Source organism: Sciurus vulgaris, assembly GCF_902686455.1.
Source record: "Sciurus vulgaris genome assembly, chromosome: 5".
In the NCBI taxonomy this organism is placed as follows: Eukaryota; Metazoa; Chordata; class Mammalia; order Rodentia; family Sciuridae; genus Sciurus; species Sciurus vulgaris.
This window is the reverse complement of record NC_136465.1, coordinates 170,649,668-170,672,242: the sequence shown is the minus strand read 5'-3', so window position 1 is coordinate 170,672,242 and position 22,575 is coordinate 170,649,668. Positions and strand designations below refer to the sequence as shown.

The following is a 22,575-nucleotide window of genomic DNA, read 5'->3' as shown; positions in this document are numbered from 1 at the left end:
TCCAGCCCACAGCAGTGGGGACACAGGGCTCCATTTCCTTGGCACCTGAATGCCTTCCAGCAGTCTCTGAACGCCCCTCACTGTCAGGAGCTATAGCGGGGGACCCCGCGGTCTGCTCTGGCTGGGCTCCCCTTCTTCATAACCAGCCTAACCAGCACCCCAGCTCAGGTCCTGGGCTCCGGTGGAGAAGGTCGCCCAGGGCCAGGAGCCTTTTGCTGTGGGTGTCCCTGGGACTGGAAGTAGGCTAGGTGACCGACAGTGGACAGCAAAACTTTTGAAACTTCTTGCCAGGCACCTGCAGAAGGTTGAAGTTCCTTTGCAAACTGAAGGCAGATTCTGCAGACGGTTCCAGACCGTGTCAGTTCAGGACGCCAAGCCAGGCACCCACCCCACCTCAGCCTCCCCTCTGACTGCCCTGGCTTCCTCCAGCCGCGCTTCAGACTCAGCCTCTCGACTGGCCACTTGCTCACTGAACCTCCGACTTTGTGCCACCTGACTTGGTGGCCTCGCTCCCATGGGTGTAGAGCCACTGGTCTTGAGGTAGAGGACGCAGGCCAGGTAGAGGAGGCGCGTGGGGAGCCGACTGGCCAGAATGCTTCGCTCAACGAACAGACTTTTTGTGACTTCTATTCTGAGGGCCTGATGTCACCCACAGGACACTGTCCCCATAGAACCCTCCTTCTCCACAGCAGTCCTGCCCCTCAAGTTCATGAAAGAGAGCAATGGAACCCCCAGGCGGGGAGTTAGCAGACTCTTCACCAAAAACCAAGAAGGAAAGGGAACAGCCCGGGTAGGTGGCGGTGGAGAGGTGGAGGGGCCGACGCCAAGGGACACAGGACCGGCTCCCGGGCCATCGCACCCGGGTTTCACACCTCCTCTTAACAGGCTCCCGGTGCCTCACCCTGCCCTCCCCACACTGCCTTCCGCACACCACCAAGCACCCTCGCGGCCTGAGCTGAGGTCCACACCCTCTGGGGGCCTCCTTGGACCCTGTCTTGGTGACATCACTCTGGCACCACAAAGGGACCCTAGGCCGAAGCACTAGTGTGGCACGTTTGGCCGGATGCTGCCCGTTTCTTCCGGCCTGGCGGCGCCTCCTCTGCAGTATCCGCACTTCCAGCCTCTCCTTCCCGGCCCACAGGCCCCTGCGCCCGAGACGGGATGCGCCTTTGTTTACAAAGGCCCAGGAGAGAGGAGGCCCTGCTCCCTTTGCCAAAAACAAATCTGGCAAAGGAAAGGGTCCCAAACTCGGGCTCGTTCTCTCCTGCCCCGTCCCCTCCAGTGACTGGACTGTCCCTTCTCCGGGGAGAGCTCTGCTCTGCTCTTCCCCTGGGTGCCCGGCCGGCCCCTCGACTGGCCTTTCATTTCCTTTTGAAACAGTGCTGGGGGTGGGGTGGCCACAAACATGTGCCACCCCAAGTCTGCCCGTCTGAGAGCCCAGTGGAGAGCCGTGGCCAGCCCAGACTCACGGTGGTTCATGGGGGTGTGACTTCACTCCGTCCCGTGGTCCCCAGGCCCTGTGTTGTCCTGACTCAAACGCCAAGTCAGTCCGCGCGGTTCTGGGTTCTTCACCTCAGGCATGCTGCCTGCCGTGTTTCCGTCCTCCTCCCTCCTTCCTCCCTCCCTCCTTCCTCCCCGCCCCCACCTCTTCTGGATACTGGGATTGAGCCCAGGGACACTGTGCCACTAAGCGACATTCACAGTCCTGTTTATTTTTTATTTTGAGATGGGGTCTTGCTAAGTTGCTGTTGTCTCAGTAAGTGGCCCAGGCTGGCCTTGAACTTGTGATCCTCCTGCCTCAGCCTCCCGAGTCACTGGGATCACAGACAGGCCACCATAGCTAGCATCTGTTCGCTTTTGAATGGACTGATCCTGACACTAAAACCACCCAACACACATAGCTGGCGCCGCCCCCGGGATTTGGAGACCCCCACTGGTTTGGAAATGCCTCGGCCAAAGAGCTTAGACCTCCAGCTCTGGACAGATGCAGGCCCCGCCTCCTCAGCTGCAGCCCCTCAGGGTAAACTGACAATCATGCTCTTGAGGCTTTTGACCCAGCGTCTCTACCAACCGCTCAGATCTCCCAGTAAAAACCGAAATATCTGGGCCACATCCCAACCCCAGGGGAATGGACGGCACCCTGAGAGGAAAGGAATCTTTTGAAATTTCGGGCCCTCTTGGACCAAGAGACCACTCGGGGCTTTCCTGGTGTGGCCGGATTTCACGAAATCTGGATCCCGTCTTGGACTCGGAGCCAAACCACCGTATAAAGCCACACAAGGACCCAATTATGAGCCTTTAGACTGGACAGGGAAATACCCAGAAGCTTCTGAAAACAGCACTCGCTGCTTCCTGTCCCAGCCTTGGGGATGCAGGACTCAGACGAGCCATTTGCCCGTCTGCAGCAGAAAGACACGGTGGGCCCTGGGGTCCTCACTCAGAATCGGGTGGCATGCCTGGCCAGGGCTCTCAGTTCTAACCCATCAGAGTCCCTGCTGTGCCCGACCCCTAGGGCTGCAGCGCCACGGCGATTCTGGGGGCAGTAATGACCAACGTCTGGACACTTGTTAGAGGTCCTGCTCACCAGGCTCAGAGTGGTGTTGGGTCAGCCATAGATGACAGGGCACCCAGGGCGACGGGGGCTGCTCCGAACAGCAAGGCCCGACCAGAATCTTCAGAAGCCACTCTCCGTCCTGCCCAACCCCACGCAGGCGACTTTGCTTCCTACCCCCGGTCTTCCCACGTAGCAACTAAAGCACGCCCAGCCTCCCTGAGCAGCCATGCGAGGGAAGGAACCCCAGGACAGCGTGGCTGCCCCAGGAGGCGGCGCTGGGCGGGGGCAGGAACACTTTGCTGGGTGGTCAAAAGGGCAGCGCCCTGGAATTCAGGGACATGAACTGGCCCATAGAATGCTAGGCAGGCAGCACTTCAGGGGTTTTGGAAATGGCCCTCGTACCCCGACCCCAAATTTAGATATAAGTCCATCTTGTTCAGAAATTGAGGAGAAGCGGGAAGCCAGGCGAGGGAGAAACCAACAGAAAACGACAGCGGGTGGAGGAGGGAGGTCACAGCCGTGTGCTGCCACAGGCGCACCAGCGCCACGTTGCTCAAGGGACCCAGGCCTCATGCCGCTGGGGAAGGACGCCCTCGCCACGTGGGTCACCCAGACTCTCTGAGAGGCTGCAAAGCGTGTCCCCTTTGTCTCCATGAAAATCAGGGTGGGAGATTGACTCAACCCCACCCAATGACCAGGCGCATTCCCTGGAGAAGATTGGCAGCTGGAGTTTACCCAGAAGCCTCTGGGTCAAGGGTATACACATCGTCTAGTTTTTGCTGACCCTTTTTCTGGGTGGATAGAAGCAGATGCTGCCTGAACCAGAAAGGCCCAAGAAGTTGCCAAGTCTTCATTAAGAGTGATCGTTCTAGGTGAAGAGAGAGCCTGCAGACCGGGAGGACATCTTCGCCACACGCATCTCAGATAGAGCACTCATCTCCAGGATATATGAAGAACTCAGAAAACTTACCCAAAAATCAAACAACCCAATCAATGCATGGGCTAAGGAACTGAGAAGATGCTTCACAGAAGAAGAAAAACAATCAACCAACATATGAAAAAATGTTCATCATCTCTAGCAATTAGAGAAATGCAAATCAAAACTACTCTAGGATTCCATCTTGTGCCAGTCAGAATAGCAATTATCAAGAATACAAGCAACAATAATTGTTGGCGAGGATGTGGGGGAAAAGGTACACTCATACACTACTGGTGGGAATGCAAATTGGTGCAACCACTCTGGAAAGCAGTGTGGAGATTCCTTAGAAAACTTGGACTAGAACCACCATTTGACCCAGCTATCCCACTCCTTGGTTTATATCCAAAGGACTTAAGATCAGTGTTCTACAGTGACACAGTCACATCAATGTTTATAGCAGCTCAATTCACCATAGCTAAACTATGGAACCAACCTAGATGCCCTTCAACAGAGGAATGGGTAAAGAAAATGTGGTACATAATCACAATGGAATATTACTCAGCCTTAAAGAAGAATTAAATTTGCAGGTAAATGGATGGAACTAGAGAATATCATGCTAAGTGAAATCAGCCAATCCCCCAAAATACAAAGGCCGAATGTTTTCTCTGATAAGTGGATGCTGATCCATAGTGGGGGGAGGGAGGAGGGAAGAATGAAGGAACCTTGGATTGTGCAGAGGGGAGTGAGGGAAGGGGTGGGGCGGTGGGGCGGTGGGGACGGGAAGGACGATGGATTGAGATGGACATTATTACCCTATATACATGCATGATTACACTACTGGTGTGACTCAGCACCATGCAGTCAGAGGAAGGAGTCATGCTCCATTTGTGTGCAATGTGTCAGAATGCATCCTCCTGTCATATAGAACCAATTAGAACAAATAAAGAAATATATACTAAAAAAAAAAAAAAAAAAGAATTCATCTAGGTTTGGACTTCCTGCATCACTGATGGATGGTGAGCCTTCTTTTGTCTCCAAGGTGACACACGAGGGCTCCTAGGTTGGGATTGGCTTCTTTCTGTACTCCCTGGCATCCCCAATCCTCAGAAGTTAAAGGACTAATTCACACAGTAAAGCCACCTTGGCAAGAGTAAAGACACAGTAAAGACACCCCAGCAGCTTGAGAGCTCTGGTTGTGTCTGCTAGCTGTTAAGAATCTGCACTGTCCTCCAAGGAAGCCCTTGTGAAACGCTCTCTGGGCCTTTCTTAACCTCAGGCCACCTGCCGGTCCTCAGACACAGAGATGATTAAAAACGTAATTAACTGAGGCCAAGGACAAAGAGCCTTCATCGGAAGAGGTCAGAGTTCTCCTGGTCATGGAACTGACACCCCCGAAGAACCCCCTGGGGCTCCTGTCCTAAGACCTGGGAAGAAGACGCTCCCTCAGATCAGCCCCTTCCAGGACGGAAGGGCCCTTGGCGAGTTCCTCCTGTGCCCCAGGCAGCAGTTAGGCCACAAGGTCATGCTTCCCGGATGTGTGTCAAGGATAAAGACTGTTGCCCTCAAGTCTTTGCAGTACCAGGAACAAGGACCCGGTATCCTCTTCCTGCAAGCCTTTGGGAGACTTAAAGATCCTTTTCCAGAAAAAGGACAAAGAAAAAGAAGCTGGTCACCAAGACTTAGGCTAGTCTTAGGCCGAGTCTTGGGAGTCTTGTCTTACCCCTTTTTGTACCAGGAATCAAACCCAGGGGTACTTAACCATGGAGCCACACCCCAGCCCTTTTTTGTATTTTATTTGGAGACAGGGTCTCACTGAGTTGCTTAGGACCTTGCTAAGTTGCTGAGCCTGGATTTGAACTCTCCACCCTCCTGCCTCGGCCTCCGGAGTCGCTGGGATGACAGGTGTGCGTCATGGCGCCTGGCCCTACCTTACTATCAACGTTAATACTCTCAATTATATTTTTCTTCTTCTTTGCTCTATGGGTGCCGTGTCCCATGCTAGACCAGTGGCCCCGTGCTCGGCGCTTCTTCTTATTCACCCGAGGGCTCTCTTCAGGGATCATGGTGGACGCCACTTGTCTCGCTGATACTCTGCGGTGCGTAGTGTCAGGGTCAGTATCCCTTCCCGTGTTGGGAAGGCTGGTCCCCTGGGCTCTGGGAGAGGGCTGCTGCCTCAGCCCTGCCATGTGTAGGAATGGCTCTGGTCTTGGTGTCTTTACCTCCCGCTCCCTCTTGACCTGCAGGCTCCCCTCAACGTCAGTAAAACAACGTGTGTGTTCACGAGCCCGATGTGAATCCTTCTCCCCTTTTCCTGTGACAAACTGAACTCATCCCTTGACAGGGTCCCAAACTCTGCTAAAGATATTCACAGGGATGCCGGTGGGACTTGTGGCCAATTAATTCCACCTCTGTACTTCGGGGTCACCTTGGGGGGTGTCTCTGTCACAGGTCTTCAGACACCTGTGACGGAGCAGTGGCGGCCACAGGAGTCGCGGACCTCAAGGGCCTCAATAGGAGCCTCCTCCGAAGGCCTGGGGAAACGGCTCCCTCTCAGGAACAGAAGCCGGTTATGCACAGCCCCATTTAGTGAGGCAACGTCCACCCAGTCCTAGCAGGCTGCCCTCCCGGGGGTGGCGTCGGCTTACTCCGGAGGCGGGCCAACTTGTCACATGGCTTCTCCTTGCTGGGGACGAGGGCACCATGTGTTGGCAGTTGGAAAAACTCAGCTTGGAGTTTGGGCTGGATTCCGATGGAGGGCTACCATGTCACTGTGCTCTTGCAGGAAGTGGGTCGGCCTGCAGCAGACGGCACCAGGCGGCGGATGGAGAAGGCCAGGCCCTGCGGCACCACTGGCCTGGTGGCACGAGCCCGTGGCCCTGGCTGCTGCCCGGCTGGACACCCGTGGGTTCCGGAACCAGGTATCAAGGCGCAGTCGGGCCGGCTGGCCTCCCGTGGGTTTCCTTTGACCAACGGGGGACTAGAGGCGCTCCCCGCCTAGAGCTTCTCTCCCTGGACCCGCCCAGGAGGGAGTCCACACGATACAGCCGCGGGTGCCCCACGACTGAATCCTGAGGTCCTGATGGTGACAAATGACATTCTACAAACCATAGTGGCTCCTGACACGGCGGCCGAGGCAGGACCAAACCTGTGCCATTGCCAGTGCAGGACGCAGTTCGTGCTCCTGATAACCCCGGCCGCCCAGCTGTGCCCCCTGGTCTGCACTCACCGCTGGGTGCCCTGCTGTCCTGCCTCAATCTGGCATGGCTTGCTCTCCTCTGGTTTTCTGGAGCCTCCTGCTGGAGGAAAGCCTTCTCTTCCTTCTCTTCCTGGCTGGGGCATCGGTGCGCTGGTACTTACTGTGGCACACAAACTGCACCAGGCCCTCCAGTGCCCGCGCCCTCTTCTCCAGAGCACCGCGAGCTGATGACTCTGAGCTGCGCGTGGTGTCAACCCCGCCGCTCTGGAGGCTGAGGCAGGAGGATCAAGAGTTCAAGGCCAGCCTCAGTCACTTAGGGAGACCCTGTCTCAAAATAAAAAGTAAAACGGGGCTGGGGATGTGGCTCAGAGGTAGGGAGAATCCGAGTAACCTCCTCTCCCCGAGTCGATGACTCTGATCGACAGACCGGCCTTCCCTGGTCTCTTGGATCAGTCGGGTGGGGATTTCGAAGGAGTTTCAGAAGATGAACCTTCGACCAATGTTTTCCCTTAAGAGGAAGGGATGGCAGTCTGGGGCGGGGGAGACATAGGGGGATGACCTGAGGACAGGTGCAGGGGAGACCCAGGGTCAACGGGAGGGCGTGATTTGAAGTTCCATGCCCAGTACTGCTGAGTGTGGGGGCAGACGCAGAGGGTGGGATGGGGGAGGAGAGGGGTGTGCTGCGGGCCAGGGGCACCCTGGAACCCAGGTGAATCAGGGGATGCCATCCTGAACTTCGAAGGCGGAGAGAAGTTCCGTAGCAGGGGGGAGGGAGGCGGCCACCAGGTGGGAGGTCCGACTTGGAATCAGGGCCTGTCACTCTCAACAGACTTCTCTGACAGTGGGCAGGGGCGGGCCGGGTGTGTTGGTGCCCTTCTGTCCTGGTGCTGCCCTGGAGGGTCTGTCGTTTGACCAGAGGGCCGGAGGATGCTGGGAAACCCACTTAGCCTGTTTGGACCCACATTGTCTTCGTAACATCAGACTCAAAATCCCTCTTCTCTTACCCTCAGGACTTCTACCCCGCCCAGGTGCCCAGTCCAGAGGGAGGGACTGCGTCTCTCAGAAACAGAGCCCCTGGGCTGGCCACACCCCCCGGGCAAGCTTTGGTTTTGCTGAGATTGGGGACGAGATGCATCGGTGGGGGGGCCCCCGGAGTGCCCAGAGGACCCAGGGCCTTCCCAGAGCCTGAGGAAGGGAGCCCGGGCTGCGAGGGCAGGAGTCCCTGGCCAGGCCAGGAGATCCCGCAGCCCTCCTCCTGCCCAGCTCCAGCCGCAGGGCCCTCACGGTGGCCACAAGCTGCCACGTGGGCGCCTGGGGACCGGGAAGCAGCCAGAGGCTCCTCAGGAGCAGAACCAGATGTGGAGAGCGTTGCGGGCGGGGCCGAGCAGGGGGAGCCAGCTGGGCCACAGAGCCAGAGGAAGAAGGGATTTCCAGGACACGAGTCGAGAGCTCCGGGCTGAGCCCTGCGGCTGGGCAGCTGGCCTCGGAGGCCGGGGCTGGGCGGCCGAAGCAGGGGTGGGGTGGTCCCTGGAGGCGCGGCACACGGAGGAAGCAGGCTGGGGGCGGGTGTAGGCCCCCACGTCCCCGTGGGCGGCTGACCTTCGTCTCTGACAGCTAGTGAATCGCCACCCGGACTCAGATGGACGTGGAGTGGACTTGCTGGCGTCCACTTTCATTGAAAGCTTCCACCTGCTGGAGCAAGGAAACGTGACCGTCCAGCTGGGGTCCCTCTCATCCACATTTCCCTGCGGCTGTGGCCAAGAGCCCCTCCCTGGCCGCAGGGGGCAAGCCGATCATGGCCGCCCTTCCTCGGCCCAGTAGGGCAGTGGCCCACCAGCCTCCGGCTCTGAGTCCTGCCGAATCATGCTGGGAACCACGGAGCTTCCTGGGTCCTCGTCCCTCCCGGGCTGCCCAGGTCCTCTCTGTGAACACACGGTACCCTTGGGAGACGGTCTGGGCCTGGTTGCACTGTGGCCCTTTCTTCCCTGGGGTCTCAGCCGTTCCTGAGCTGGAGTGGCTCCCCATGAGTCTCAGAAGCTTCCCACCTGCCCACGAGGGGGACTTCTACAAGGCGGCCATATGACCATCCCTAACCCAACCCCTGGGGAGGAGACTGGGTCGATGGGAGGCAAGATTCACCCCCGAACGCCAGAGGCTGGGCTGGACTTCCAGGCAAATCAGAATCTCCCCAGGAGGCCAGGGCCCTGAGGGGCGGTGGAGACTCGAGCCGTAGTGGCGCCCACATCACCGACCCGGACCCTCCCTCCCGGCAGAGACCCCGCTCTTAGCCAGAGCGCGTGGTCGAGTCAGAGGCAGCCGAGCCACGGCCTGGGTCCAAGTTCAACAGAGCCCCAGAGGAGAGGCCGCCTGACCCCCCCGGGACCTGGCTGCTGTTGTCCAGCCTCCCAGAGGAGGACCCCTCCCGAAGTCGGCTGGGGGTCCCAAAGGCGCCTGGACCCCTCGCCCTGGTGCCGGGAGCTCTCGTGCACACCCCTCCCGCAGGCCGCACCGGGAACGGGCGGACGTCACCGTTGGCCACGTTCAGCTGGGATTCCTTCTGATTTCACGAGCCGAGGCTTTCGTTAAAACGCGCCACGCGCTCCCCGGGCGTCCAGCTGCTGATGGCCACCGGAGCCGGGGACTGGCCTCTCCCAGGTGTGAGGGCCTCAGCTGGAGTGGGCCGGGCTGCCGAGGGGGCCCCAGGGTCCTCTTTCCTGGGACCTCTGGCCTCGCCCACCCTCAAGCCCATCTCTCTGCCTCGCCCGGCCCCGTTGGCCAGGGCGGTTGATGGCTCATGGGAGCCCCAGTGACAGGGCCAGTCAGAGTCCTGCTCCTGGGACTGGGCAGGAGCCATGCGCTGCCCGCAGCAGGGAGGCAGGCACTGCAGGCGCCCAGGTCCTGGGGCCACCGGTCCCCTCCCCAGGAGGCTGACGGAGCCCGGGCCTTTCTCCCATTCCCGCAGTGCTGACTTGTGCTCACACGCAGAAGGACTCAGCCGCCAGGCTCCAGCTCCTCTGCGAGGCCGACGCCTCCATCCTGCCACCCAAACCAGGCATCTCCCGTGAAGAGGCTCTGCGAACCCAAACCCCCGGAGCAGGGGATCCCTGGAGGGCTCCCAGTCCAGGGGACCCGCATCGACCTGGGCTGCAAAAGCAGTCTGTGGGAGCAGGCGAGGCCGGCGGACGGCGCGTGGCTCTGGAAGGAGGAGGCGGGCGTCCTGGGAGGAGCCGAGGGACGAGGCAGGCGGATTCCAGAAACACCTCAACGCTTTTCTTCTTTTCGCGGTGCCGGAGACGGAACCCAGGGCCTGATGCCCGGGAGGCACGTGTTCTACCCCTGAGCTACAACCCGGCCCTCGGAAAGGACGCTGGGAACGCAGGTCGGAGGCCCCCTCCTCCTGCGCTTGTGGACTAGCGTGGGGAAGGAGGGGGCCGGGGAGCACGCAGCCCGTTTCACTCATGAATCGGAGGGCACGTTCAGGAGGCCTCCGTGTCCCTCCGCCTCCTGTTCTGCTGGCTCCTCCTTCCCTGCTCCAGGCCCATCACCAGCTCATCGGTCCACTCTGACCACCGTGTCTGACTCCCCGGATCCTCTTCTTCCTTTGCCCGTAGGCTGTGCTCCTCCTGACGTCCAGGGATGGTTGCTTAGTTCCTGTGTTTGTGGCCCGTCTCCCCCTCCTACCGGACTGTGAGCACATGGCAGCATCTTGGTTCACTGTTGTCTCTCAAGCTTTGCACATAGTAGGTACTCAGTAAACATTCGTTGAATGAAGGAGTAGGGGTCCTGGCACTGGGGAGGCTGTCTGCAATGTGTCCCCAGGCTGGCAGCAGCCGCCAGCCAGGTGCCCCTCTCCCAGCCCCAGAAAGGGGCTCCTGGACCTGCAGCGTCCCTCTGCACCTGTGGGCCCGTCCCTGTGGTTGTATTCTGTGTCGAGATATCTTCTGTGGCCTCTTCTGTAGTCGGGAGGACGTGGCAGTCACGTTGCACGGCACCCTGTGTGTGCTGCTCATGCTTCTCCAGTTACCCTGTGAGCGAGGGAGCCTTCCAATGCTTCCCATATGGAAATGGAACTCAGAGAGGTAAAGGAGCTTATCCCGGGTCACACAGCTAGGACGTGGCAGGCAAGGATGGAGACCTAGTTGTAAGGGCCTCTGGCCATTCCACAGCACCCAGCTGGTCACTTCCTCTGGAAGCAGGCCTTAGTGGTGGGCTCCAGCCCTGCCAGACATGGGCTATTTTTTTAGCCTTTGATGTGGTCCGAACTGAGCAAGCTCATTTTCTAAAGATAAAATTCATTTGTGGTCTGAACATTTATTTTTTCTGTCTTGTGAACTTATTTAGACAAAATCTCAAAAGGTTAGAATAAGATCACAGCACTCATATCCCTGGGTACAGGGCTGTTGGGACAGTTCACGCCAATGGTCACGGGTCACTACCCACAAGCTCCCTGGGTCATTGCACGTCTGTCCTCCCTGCGCACCAAGAGCAGTTTCCTTGGCTGAGCCAACTTTGAATTCCAGATGTGCTTGTAAGTCGAGTGTGGAGCTGCCAGCAGGTGCCTGGCACAGTCCTCTGGCCACCCCTCCCCCTCCCCTCCCCCGCTCCCTCCCCCCTCCTTTCCTTCCTTCCTTCCCTTCCTCCTTCTTCCATCCATCCGTTTTCCCGAGCCGCACCTGGCGTAGGGGCCAGAGAAGCTGTGGACTGCACGGACCTCACCCATGACCCTGACACCCCTGTCCAGACAGGAGGACAGACTCTGAGCAAAGGCTGCCAATGCCCGACCGGATAGAAACCAGAGCAGGGCTCGGCCCCAGGCTGTGCTGCCACAGGCAGGTAGCCTCTGGCCATTAGACGGGCTTGGGACAGTTAGGGCTAGGGGCAGGAATAGTCACCGCCACCCAGGGCTAGGGAACAGTTGCAGGAGGTGCCGGGGGCTGGACCCAGGGCCGTCTCAGGACCCAGCAGGGCCGGGAGGAGGGCGTGAACCTGTTTCTGATCTACTAAGGGGAGGGGAGGAGGTGCCGGGGTTGTTTCCTGCTCTGAATCTCAGGGTCCGGTGGAATGAGGGCTTGGGGAGTCTGGGGCCGGAGTTGCACCTGGCCCTGAGTGCACACCTGTGTGACCTAAGGCTGACAGCCACCCCTCTGAACCCAGACTCATCATCCGCACAGGGCGAGGCTGTCTCGCCTTCTCTCCCCTGGGCTGTCCTCCTGCTGTCTTCCTGAAGCCCCGGGCTGCAGTTGGCACTCCCCCTTGTTCTGGGGCGCCTGGGAGGTGGCAGGCGCGTCTCCCGCGGGCTACGGGGTTGCCTTCCGTTCACCGGCTTGGGCAGAACCCGCAGCTTAGAGGCGGGGGAGGAGCGTGCTGCCCTCTGGTGGCCACCGCTGGTCCCACTCGTCCCTGTGCCCTGCTGTGGGTGGCCTCAATGGTCTCCAGCAGCTGCTGGGCAGCTTTTGTGCCAAGTCCCCAGGCGGCATGAACTAGGTGGGCAGTCAGGGTAAAGAGGGGTGTCGGAGTAAACAGAGCGCGTCCAGCCTCACTGCCAGCCCAGGAAACGGGCTGTTTGTCACGCACGTGGCGTGCAGAGTCCCTTCTCAGGGGACCGCAGTCTGGGGACACCTGCTCTGTGCACGGCTGTGTCAACCACAGGCATCCTCCCAGGGAGAGCTCAGGTCCAAGGGGCCCTTTCCAGCCTCTCCTGTTGGCACAGCAGAGGGTCCCCCAGCAGCAGAGCGTGCCCAGGAGCCAGGACTCCTGGGGACCCTGCTGCCCAGCGCAACTCGGCGGCTGGGCTGGATCTGCACGCCCAGGCCCATCTGAAGGGGGCCCTGTGCACACAGGTGGGCCGAGAAGCTGCGGGGACACAGCACACTGGGACAGACGCGCTCCTGTTCCCAGTGCGGGGAGTCCCAGGCGGCTGGTCATACTGGGGGAGGTGATGGGCAGCAGGATGTAAGGCTCCAGCCCCACAGGCCTGCTGGCCCCTGGCTGCTTCTGTGCTCTGTCCCTGGGCCCTGGACTCTTGCCCTGGAGAGCACCTGGCTCAAAGCCCTCTCCACCAGGAAGCCCGCCTGGAAGAGGCAGCTGCCATCCTCATCTGGACACCCCATGCAGACGCCAGGTGTGATTCTCCTGCAGTCCCCCAGTGCCCACTTCCTGTCAGCACAGGTGGCCCGGCCTCCTTGAGGGCCAGGTGGATCACCATGGCGCCCAGCTTAACTGCTTAGCAAGTGCTCTGTGCTGCTGGTGGGGGTCAAAGAGATAGTGGGAAGGCCAGAGAGGGTTCTGGAAGGCCAGAAATGCACAGCCAGGCAGGGGTGCAGATGTGGCCCTTGGCCCAAGGTACCCGACATCCCAAAGGTGGTGGCCACCCAGCAGAGTGCTCTGGAGCCAGACCGCCTGGGCTCAGGTCCCAGACCTGACACGTCCCGCCTGGCCTTCAGTAAGTTCTTTGACCCCTCTGGGCCTTGGTCTCCTCATCTATACAGCAGGATCAGAATTCCCAAATGAGCTGGGCAACGACGTGGTGCAGGCCTGTGATCCCAGGGACTCTGGAGGCTGAAGCAGGAGGATCACAACTTCACGGCTAGCCTCAGCAGCTCAGTGAGACTCTGTCCCAAAATAAGAAGTAAAAAGTGCCAGGGATGCAGCTCAGTGGTAGTGCACCCCTAAATACCCTGAAAAAAAAGAATCCTGACCGAATTGTTGTCTGATTAAATGAGTGAAAACATGGCGTCTCAGATGTCTGTGTGCACGCGGGTCCCTTGGGCGTCTCCGTGAAGTGAGGGCTCTGACCCGGCAGATCTGGGTGAGGCCTGGGGTTCCGCATTCCCACAAGCCCCTGGGGCTGGGGGCAGGGATCCTGGTGCTGCTGGAGCCTGAGCCTCATGCAGCTGGGTCGGGAAGCAGCCTAAGATGCTCGGAACCGGCCAGGTGCACAGCGAGGACTGGGAAGTGCCCGGGCCGCTCTGGGGGAGGCTGTGGCTTCTAGAACATTCTGCCCTCTGATCCCTGGTGGGGCTGTGCTTTGTTTGGTGACGCTGTGGCCTCTAATGTCTTTGGGGTGGCTGTAGGTTTTGCTCTGAGACCTGATGGGGGACAGGTGTTGGGGGCAAGCCGGAGGCGAGAACAGGAAGGGGGCAGTGGTGAGAGGCGGCTCAAGGCCCCCCAGTGACCGTGCTGGTGCTGCCGTGTGCTTCACAGTCTAAACCACACAGTTCACGCTTCCACCGCCCTGCCCCTCGCTCCTGCCGCCCCTGCTTCCTGCAGGAAAGGCTCAGGTGACTTCAGCCAGGTGCCAGCGGCACTTCTGGGCTGGAACCACAGGCCTGAAGCCACTGGCCACATCCTCCCCATCAAGGTGGCCCCACTCCCTCCACTCGGTTCCCCTCTGCCACCCCCAGTGCACTGGGCGAGCAGGCCGCGGTGGGCGGATGGCAGGGCCAGCAGGGTGCAGAGGGAGCGAGGGCCGCTCTGCCCACAGGAGCTACACAGCTGAGGGGCTCCGGGTAGTTTCCAGGGTCCCACATGGTGACCGAGAAAGGCTGTGGCGTTAGGTGAGGAGGCAGGGCTGCTGGTTCTGCCCAGCCCCGTCGGGTCCTTTCTGGGAGAGCGTCTCCGGCGTCATAGGAGGGGGTCTCAGTGACCTCGGCCCGCCCCAGGGCTGGTGGCACCTGGGGCCTGCCATCCTCTGCCAGTTTCAGGGCAGGTCATGAGGTGGGGGGCCCCTGAGATCAAGGGCACAGGTCAAGCCCCGTGTGGCTGGAGGTCAGCTTACTCTTCCACTCTGGGGGCAGCCCTGACCCTGCTTGGCTTTCTCCTAAATGGGGGACTTTGGGGTGGGGGTGCCAGGGTCTGAGAGGACCCCACCTCCCTGGAGAGAGGCAAGATGCCCAGTTTGGATTCCTCCAATCAGAGGATGCCCTTCCTGGGAAGGCTTTGGAGGTCACAGATCCCAGCCTGTCCTCCCGGGCCCAGGCCTGGCCAGCGCAGGGAGGCTGGGTGCGCGAGGCCCTGCTGGCTCAGCGTGGCCAGCCCTCCTGCTTCTGAGGTGGCACATGCTTCTCTCTGGAGAGCTCCTTCCTGCACTTGGTGAGGTCTTGGGGGATCTTGGGGGGATCTTGGGGGTTCCAGCCAGGGCTTGGGGACCCTGGCGCTCCTGGTCAGCGTGACTCTGGGTGCTAGTGGGTGTCTCACAGGGTCTCTGCAGCTGATCTGGAGGCCACCCCTGAGTGCTGGACCTTCAGCGTCCTCAGGAGCCCGTGAACCTCTCCAGATCCTTCTGGTTAGTTCTGCCGGGTTCAAGTTAACCACGGCCTGTTCCTGGGACAGGACAGTGATGGCTGCTGGGATAGATATGGGCCTAGTAGGTGGTGGTCCTCATGGGACTCAGTCCCAGGCCCCAGCCTCCCGGTCTGGTGCTCGTGGCCCTGGGAGGAGCCTCTGGCCCGGGCGCGGTGAGGGGCTGAGGCGGGTGGGACGGAAGAGCACCTGGGGAGTGTCGCCTTTGGGCAGAGTGCTGGGGTGGTGGGTGTTGGTGGTTGCACTGCCAGGCAGGGTGTGAGGAGGTGACAGAAACCGGGCAGGGTGGGCGGGCGGGTCAGCCAGCTGGGCCCCCGGCCCCCCAGCACCCCGACACAGGCTGAGGACCCTGCAGAGTCAGGCAGAGCGTGAGTGGGCGGGTGCAGGCCCCAGAGGAGGGGGCTCCGTGACCAGCCTGCGCCTGACCTGGTTTGGAGCAGCCAGGTGGGCTGTGGCTGTGTGCAGGGTTCACAGCAGCATCTCCAACTCACTCCGAAAGCGAAACCAGCCGCCCACCCGCTCGGGGCCCCGCCGAGAGCGCGGCCTGCGCCTTCCTAGCCAGCCGCCAAGAGGAGCCGACGTGAGACAGCTCGGTCAGCAGCCGTCGGCCTGTGCCACGTGGTCTGCCCGGAAGACCCGGGTTTGAGTGCCAGGTCACCCCCTGCGCTTTGGGGCCGCCTACCCTGGGACGCGAGGTGCAGAGTCTATCTTGGACCCTCCCCTGCTGCCCTGGCTGAGCACCCCCAGGGCCTGCGTCACAACACCGATGTCACTCTAGGGACCTGGCATGGGGCACCTGGGGACTGGCATGCTTCTGTTTGTGCCCCTGCCTTGGTTCCTACCTCCCCATGGCCCACAAATCTGTGCCAAATACATGTGGCCCGGCCTGACAGTCACCTGTCTGGGCCAGGAATCTCAGCTGTAAGGCCACCGAAGCCCACCTGGCTGGGCTGGCTGGGAGGATTCTTCAGGGGTGCCCTGCTTCAATGCTCGCCCCACCTCTGGGGCCTCGCACCTCCCCTGCCCACAGACCCCCTCCCAGAGGCCTGGAGTGTGGCTTCTGAAGGGAGCAAGCCGGTCACGTGCTTACCCCACCCACCCGAGGGTCAGAACCTAGACCTCTGATGGGCGGGGACGGGTCACACGATCACCCGCCAAGCAGGCTTAGAACTGAGCGTTCTGGGAGTGCGCACCCTGTTGTAGGGAATGCAGTCTTAAGAGGCTAAAATCAAACCCTGAAGCCAACCAAGACTCTGAGTTGTTGATTTTGACTCACAGTCAGACATCTTGCGAGGAGGAGGACCCAGGACGAAGAGTCTGGGCTCCGAGTGGCCTGCCTGGGTTGGAACCCCAGCTCCTTGGCTCCCGAGTAGACAACTTTGGGAAAGCTTTTTCCACATCTCTGGGCCTCGGTTTCCTCTATGTGCAAAGGAAGCGCAATCATAGCTCCTACCCTTAAGATGCGAAGAGGATAAATCATACACTATGTGTCAAACTGGTATTAGGACCTGGCTCAAAACCAGTGCCGTCTAAATATGAGCTAACTTAATTACATTTCAGTTACTTAACAACAATACCTTCGTTGGTCCTGTGTGCCAAGGCTCTCGCGGTCTGTTAGAAACATGTCCTCCTGTGGGTCTCCTGTGGGTCTCAGCTGGTCCTACGTGGGAGATGAGACAGAGGCGGAATCATTTAGGAACCAAAGACCCTCAAGCCATGGATGTTTGCTGTGAGGGGCGGAAGCCAGGTGGCCTGCCTGGGCCCTGAGGGCGAGTCAGCCCTGAGAACTGCAATGAGGAGAAACGTGTGGCTTAGCCCCCACCCCCAGGTGCCGCCAGGGTCTGGCTCTGCCTTAAAGGGCCACGTCTCAGGGTGGCTTAGGGAGAGGCACCTGGGGGCCTTTACGACCCTGTCTGGCAGCTTTCTATTATTGTAGCAAACTCCAGAGATAACTTATAAAAACAAAGAGTGGACGTCGGTGCCCGGGACCGGAGCCCAGGTCCACCTCCAGCTGGCCCATTGCTCTGGGCCCGGGCAGCACAACATGGTAGGCAAAGAGACTCACGGCCAGGAAGCAGAGCAGGTGGGGAAGAGGGGGCCGGGTCCACCACTCCTTGGAGGGTTCGCCCAGCCACCCGAAGACCACCCAGGGCTCCCCTTCAAGGTTCCCCTGCTTCCCAGGAGCACCGAGCCGGGACCAAGGCCAACACAGGGGCCCTGGGACATTAGAGACCCAAACTACAGCAGCAGGAGGGACTTCACACACTTGCTTTGCAGACAGACAACTCCAGCAGCTGCTGGGGAGAGATGGGGGCTCAGGGAGACCGTCGGGGAAGGCAGGCGGGAGGTCCCATCAGCCTGAACTGAAACAGGAGAGCGCGGGAGGTGGGCAGAGCAGAACGCGGAGCAGAGGTTGTGTGGCCTGAGGATCTGTGGCCACTGGGCAGCAGGCTGGCCAGGAGACTCCTAAAGAAGGAGATGTGTCCGCCTGGCAGAGGTTTCAGAGCCCGTGTCACCTGGGGGAGTAGCTGGAAGAGACCCAGAGTCCCTGGTCAGCTGGTCCTCAGACCCGCTCTTCCCCTGGACGTGCCTCCCTGCGGAGCAGCCGGGGCTGCGGGGCCAGTGTTTTGAGTGGGAGGATCTCACATTGTTTTAAATCGCAATTTTCAGCGTCTCTTGCAAATTCAGAATTTCCTGGCAGAATCGACCCAGTGGCCCATTTTCCCGCGGGTGGATGCTCCTGTCCGCCTGGTTAGAGTCACTCTGCCCCGGCACCCGCAGACACCTTAGTGGGGGCCCCTGCCTGAACCCCCGCGGAGAGACGGGTGCCCTCACGTGGCGCTGGCCTCACTCGGGCCAAGCCCGGGCCTCCTCACCTGCCCACCGTGCCCACCTGCTCCAGGCCACACTGGAAGGTGCTCCCGGCCACCAGAACCTACTGTTCCTTCTGCTCCCCGGGGAGCTGGGTCACTGCCTCAACCCACCAGTGACCTGCCAGGCAGGCGCTGAGGTCCCCTGTCACTGCACAGGGTGCTGACTCTCCCCTGGGGTGGCCCTGAGAACAGGGCGTCTATTTTAGCTAATGGCCAATGGTCCCCAATGTCCTTGGGAAGCAGTCGGGTGGCCCTTGGAGAGCTTCTACCAACCTGCAGGCTGGAAGAGATGTTGGGAGGCTGGCCATGAGCTGGCCGGGCCCGTGTGGGGGCAGCTTCCTGCTGCAGAGCCGGCCGGGGTCGTGGCAGGCGGCCCTGCACTTCCATGCGCCCAGATCAATGGCCTGGCACCTTTGGGGGCTTCATGCCCACCCAGAACGCCCTGCAGGCTCAGCCCCTTGGCTCCGGGGAGGCCTCTCACCCCCTGAGGCGTATGTCCAGACATGGCGAAAGGCGGCCTCCTCTCTCTCGTCCCCACCTTGATCAGATCCCAAAGGTGGCAGCTCGTCGGAGTGCCAGGACGCCATAGCCAGCCGGCAGGACCTCCTGCTTCTGCAGCGCTGCGGGGCCAGGTAGCGCCCAGACCTGGCCTGAAGTGGCACTTTGCCTGCTCAGGGACTTCAGGGACTCTGCTCTCTGGGGCCGTGGTCACTGGCCCCTGGAGCCAGTTTTGGGGGCGCTGCCCCAGAGTGGGAGCTGGTTTCCCACCCCATTTTCTGCCTTCTCCCCAGTAGATGCCGCAGGCACTGGCGACAGCCATCACCGGCTCAGAGGGACATTCTTTTTTTCCTATTCTTTAATACAAACCCAAAAACAAGAAAAAGCAAGCCAGCAGAAACGGCAGAGGAACTGCTCACGGAGCCTGCCGCACCCCAGGGCCTCTTTCCTCGAGGTGACACCTAGGCTGTGTTCTGAGAAAGACCTCAGAGCAGCGAAACCTGCCAGGAGCTGCTCCTCGCCTGCCCCTTTCCCACGGGACAGCGGGACACTGGGCCCTGCCAGAGGTCCTCGCGGGTTCCCGACTGTCCCCCAGAGGGGACTCTGGCCAGGCAGAGAGGAGCCCCAGTCAGAGTCAGCCTGGCCTCAGGTCGTGTTGTGACTGTGGACAAAGCACCCCCTTCCCAGCAGCCGCCCAGGGCGTCCCACAGGCATGTCCCTTGGGGATAGTCTCGGGTTCCCGTGAAGTGATCGGAAAAGATCAGGGTGGAGGAAGGCGGCATCTGGGAGCCCTGGGGGCAGCGCCAGCCCCACAAAGGGCACCACGCTTTCTACTGAGGGCTTGGTTCTGACCTCAGCCCAGCTCGGGAGGCCTCGTGCTCCTGGGGACAGGGTCAGGCGCCCACGGGGCCACGCTGCCTTGGCCTGCGCTCCCGGAGCACGCGGCCATCAGCAGGCCTGGGCTCCTCCCGGGGCCACTGGGGCGAGCACACCCACTTGCAGACAGGCTCACATACTCACTCACACGCATGGGCCTGCACGTGCACACTCACGCTCACACACTCATGTTCACACACTCAGTCACATGCAGGGCTTGCACATGCACACTCACACTCACACGCACTCTTGCATAAGCACGCTCACACACACTGAATGTGCATGCTCACACTCACGCTCACATGCACTCTTGCATGTGCATGCTCACACTCACACACCGTCTTGCACATACACACTCACACTCACATGCACCCTTGCATGTGCACGCTCACATTGCCTCTGCAGTGGTGCACCAGCGTGTCACACTGCACGCTGTGCCCGTGGTTCTGAACCTGACGGTGTCCTGCCACGCGTCATGGGGACTGTCCTGGGTCAGGCCTTCTGGGCCTCAGCAGTTCGGACGTGGATTCTTGCTCTTTGCTGGTTCCCTTCCTTCCTGGAACGTGCACACTGTGCACCAGGTCGGGTCCCAGGGTCTGCAGGGTCTGCGTGGAGGGCAGTTCCTGCTCTTGGAACTCTCCGTGCAGGCGACATGAGATTTGGTTACTGGCCTGGGCCCCAAATCAGAGTGGCCAGATCAGGGGGCACTGTCTAAACGTGGGGAGTCGACCAGCCTGGGGAAGACGGGGTGGGAAGCGGCACCCTGCCTTGCTCTGGTTTCAGCCCTGGAAGACCCCCCTCCTGGGAGCCCCCAGCTGCAGGGGGGCAGGCTGGCCGGTCACCATGGAGGATCCTGGAAGGAGCCAGCAGTGGCTCTCCACGTGGGGTGGCCTGGCTGGCAGGGGACAGGCACTCAAGGGCTTGTGCCGTGTGGCTGTTGGGGCAGGTGCCCCCCGAGGACCCAGGAGGAGGCTGACTAGCTTTCAGGTTCGGCGCTGGGACTGGCCAGGAGGTGACGTCCGTGGTACTGTGGGTGGGATGAGGGCGGCTTGGAAGCTGGGGGAGAGGGAGAGGAAGGGGTCATCGAGGATGGCCCCCACTGGTTGGGGACTGATGGGCAGGGTGTCCCTGGTGGAGTGGGCAGAGCCCTCTGGTGGCCAGCTGCCTGCCCTTCCTCCTCCTGGCCCTGCTCTGGTCCCTCTGAGGTCCCTTTCTTTACCTTGTGCCCCAGGTTGGACCTGAGGTGCACCCTGCAGCCGTGGGCTGGGAGTCAGATGCCACATTACACGTGACACCACTCTCCTGGCCACGGACCGAGACTCGAATCTGGGCCACTGGTGAGACCTGGCCTGGGGAGGGGGCTTTCTCCAGTCAAGGACTCAGCTACCTGCTGCCTCTCGAGAAGGCGGGTCCCAGTGTCCAGGAGGGAACGGGGCACAGGACTGGAGGTGTGTGGCCTCAGCTGGGTGGGCAGCACGCCTCTTCCTGCACCGGGGAGAGGCCAGAGGGGAGGCCGGCCAGAAGCCTGGAGTCTTCATGATGGCCAAGGATGGACGGAGGCGGAGAGGGTAAAGGTGTCCCCAACCTGTTCTCCCTGCCCTGTGCCCTCTCCTTACGTATGTATGTATTTGTTAATTAGCAGGGATTGAACCCAGGGCTGCTTAACCACTGAGCCACATCCCCAGCCCATTTTATTTTCTATTTTGAGACAGGATCTCTCTAAGTAGCTTAGGGCCTCACCAAGTTGCAGAGTCTGATTTTTGAACTGGTGATCCTCCTGCCTCAGCCTCCTGAGCCCCTGGGATAACAGGCATGAGGTACCGCGTCCAGCTGTGCCCTCTATTTATAATTTCTTCCATCTTCCTTTGCAGGAGGTTGGTCACCTGACTTAGTTGTAGCCAATGGCATGTCAGAAGTAGCTAGGGAAACTTTAGGGGAGGGCCCTTGACAGACATGCCTTTCTTTCCTCCTTCCTCCACCAACCAGCTGCAGGAATGATGATGTGATGGCTGGAGCTCGAACAGCAATCTTGGTCTCTGAGGACATAGGAGAAGGACGCTGAGGGTGCCCCAGTAGCGAGTCAGACTTAGCTCGTATCCTGACAGGAGAAAGCCACCCAGCAGCCCCAGCCTGCTCGCCTCTGGACTTCTCTCATGTGAACAGAAACAAAACCCTCTCTTATTTGAGCGCAGTGTTTTCATCTCCTTGACACAGCTGAATGGAGCCCTAACTGGGACACAGCTGTAGGATGGAAGGGGGCAGGGGCAGCATGAGGGGCCTGTTGGCCCAGGTCAGCGATGGCAAGGTGGTCATGGGACCTGGCATGATCACGGATGCGGACGGGTCCAGGGCTCACCTGGGGAGGAACCCAGGGGCTGCAGCACGGATCCCCCACCTTCTCTGAGGAGGAACCTGGGAGCCAAAGCCAAAGGCCAGGGAACCGGGGGAGGGGACTTGTGGTAGACGTCAGGGCCGAGGAGGCGCCCTGGGATGGGCAAGGGGAAAAGTCACTGTCAGGAGGGGACACGGGTCAGGGGAGCCTGGTGCACAGCCCCTGTGACAGTGGGGTCCTCGCATAGGGCGGGTGCAGGGTGGCTTGGCTGGGGCTCTTCTGTGGGACAAGGTGCGGGGCAGTTTGGTGGCAGTGGGCCTCTGAAGATGGCGGAGGGGGAGGGGAGAAGCCGTGGCAGGACAAGGGTCGGCGCTGGGCGGAGGGCAGGCCCGGGAGGAGGACAGTCCAACCCCAGGGGCCCTGAGGCAGCCGTCTGGTGGCCCGGGTGGGCTCTCGGGCCTCTGGACTCTCCCTCAGGGTGCCGCAGAGAGAACCCAGTGTTCCCTGGGATGACCCGGGGTCCACCCTGGCCCCTGCCTTCTGGCATGCGCGTCCAAGCCCTGGACGCGCCGCAGGAGGGATGACTGAGCAGGACGGGGCGTCTGGGAGACCGGCTCAGACCTGGAGGCGGGCAGGCTCCGGCAGGACCAAGGCCAAGCCTGAGTCTGGACTTCAGGATGGAAACGTGCGGAGACTTCTTTTGCGCACTCGCTTGGTCTCCTCTTTTTCTAATAAAGTCACTCGTGCCATCTTGGGGCCCACCTCATGACCTCGTCTACTCCCAGTGACCTCCCAAAGGTCCCACCTAAAAATGCCATTGACGTATGAATTTGGGGTGTTTCCAGCACGTGGACTCTGGGGCACATTCACACCATAGCAGGTTTTCCTTGCAGACCTTCTATGTGGGGCCTGTGGTCCAGTCCTCTTGGTGTGCCCCGTAGGAACTGCTGTCCCTTGTCCCCTGGTCTCAAAAGCGTGGAAACCGAGGCACAGGGAGGCCAAGGCCACCTAGCTGCTGAGCAGCCT

The 22,575-nt window shown here is 60.5% G+C and overlaps 1 protein-coding gene across 1 annotated transcript in view; it reads left to right on the top strand.

Moving 5' to 3' along the window:
- Nucleotides 1–22,575, top strand: part of RAC2 (Rac family small GTPase 2) — a 66,335-nt gene that overhangs the window by 42,511 nt on the left and 1,249 nt on the right. The gene's annotated exons all lie outside the window — the stretch shown is intronic.